We start from the raw sequence: 1,916 nt of genomic DNA on the forward strand, positions 1-1,916 counted from the left end.
CGGCCCGGGCCCCGGCGGGCGCTCAGCCGGCACGGCGCGGGCGGCAGGAGGAGGAAATCTCGGCGGCTCCGTTACCTGTTTTAATGGCATATTTCAGCGTCGTTCTGCAGTTCAACAAAATCTCTTCCAAGGTCTGCGGCTGGTCCGCCAGCTCCCAGTTGTATTCCTGGAGCAGCTCGTTTGGGTAATGGAAATCAATCACTTTGGTTGATCGGTCAAAACTTTTCGCCACGTACTGAAGCAAAATGTCCACGACGTCTTGCAGGAAAGACATGGTCGCCACCTCCCCGTGGCGGGCGGGCAGGAGATCTGGAGGCGGAAGAGAGAAACGTCAGCGGCGGCGCCGGGTGGGAGCGGGGCCGGGCCCGGGCCCGGGCGGGAGCTCCGGCAGCCGCGGTGCGGAAGGCGAGCCCGCTGCCATGTCTCGTTTCAGCTAGAGACTGTGCCCGGACTGCGCTGACCGATCGGGCTGAAACGCGAGCCCCACGCATGCATTACAGTACGATCCCTTCTGCGAGGCTGGTCAAGTGTGGGGGCTGGTTGATCGGTTACTGCCTTTTCGTTACCGGCGGGTTTCAACGGGATGAATCAGTGCAGCTCCTGTGTCTAGTTACGGCTCGTGCCCGGTGTCAGCTCCGAGCCGTTTGTCGCGCGGGGAGGCTGCAGCCCTGCAACGAGCTTGTCGCGCCGCGGGGCCGGAGCTCGCGGCTCGCGTGGGAATAGGTGTCGGCAGCACATCCCCACCCGCGGCTGGGGGACGTGCCGGAGCAGGGGGGCCCGCTAGACATGCACTCGTTGGCGAGAATTTCCCGAATTAAAAAAAAAAAGCATAAAAATAGGGATCATATTCCGGGGCTTCGAGTCGCTCTAGGAAAAGGTCGCTATTGCCCGCGTCCTTGGGCAGAGCAGTCCGGGGGGCGAAGCTGTGCAGGTATTTTTTTTTGAATCCCGATATTATAAAATGTTGCCTCTTGACAGCCCCGGGCAGCGCCATCTGCGCTAAGCGCGGGGACGAGACGGTGAGGAGCCGGCCCGAGCCCGGCCCGGCCGTGAGAAGGGCCCCGCGGAGCACACGCGCGAGGGGACGCTCCGTACCTGTTGAGTGTAAAAATGCATAATTAACATCCGCTTTGGGGCAGCTGCAGGGCTTGGTGTTACAGGTGCAGGCCGGCCTCTTCTCCTCCGAGCCCGGGTCCTCCTTTGCTCCGGTTTCCATGGGCTTTTCCGCATCCCGGTAGAGCAAAGCTTAGGAGGAGACAAAAGAGGAAGCCGAAATGCGGCGTGTGTCAAACGCAGCCCCGAGCCCGCGGCCCCGATGCTCGCTTTGTGCCCGCGCGCAGGGGCTCTCCGGTCCCGCGGCCTGCGACAGTTTCTCTCTTTTTAATGCCTAAATATTTTGGGGGTTGTTTTTGGACAAGCCGCTACTGGCCTCAGCGAGCTCCTTCCTTACCACAGAGTTTGGTTCCGATTCCTCCCGTGAATTTCTGGGCCGCCTGGCACCAGGCTCTGGCTGCAAAACAAGAGAAATGAAGCGGCGCGGCGCGGGGCGTGCGGCCTGCCCGGGGCTGCAGCTCCAGGAGAACAAAGAAAGGCAACGTGCCCAGCAGCGGTCTCGAGGCCTCTCCCCTCCCCTCGCCCCGGGGAAGGACCCCCCGCCGGCCCGCAGGGACAAGTCCCCTCGGGGGGACTCGTGGCCAGGCGGGCTCCTGGTCGTGGAGCAGCCCGAGGCACCGTCCAGCTGCGCCCGGGTGGCGCCGGTGCGCGGCGAGGCGCGAGGTGAGCGGGAAGGGCTCGGAGCCCCGCGCCGGGGGCCTTTCCCGCCGGCCGGGCTGGAAGGCGCCCGCGGGCTCCGCGCCCCCCGCCGCCCCTACCTGCGCTCGGGGTCTCCGGGTCCCCGGAGCCCTCCTCGGCCCCGA

Source organism: Crocodylus porosus, unplaced genomic scaffold, assembly GCF_001723895.1.
Source record: "Crocodylus porosus isolate Cpor-Errol unplaced genomic scaffold, CroPor_comp1, whole genome shotgun sequence".
Taxonomy (NCBI): domain Eukaryota; kingdom Metazoa; phylum Chordata; order Crocodylia; family Crocodylidae; genus Crocodylus; species Crocodylus porosus.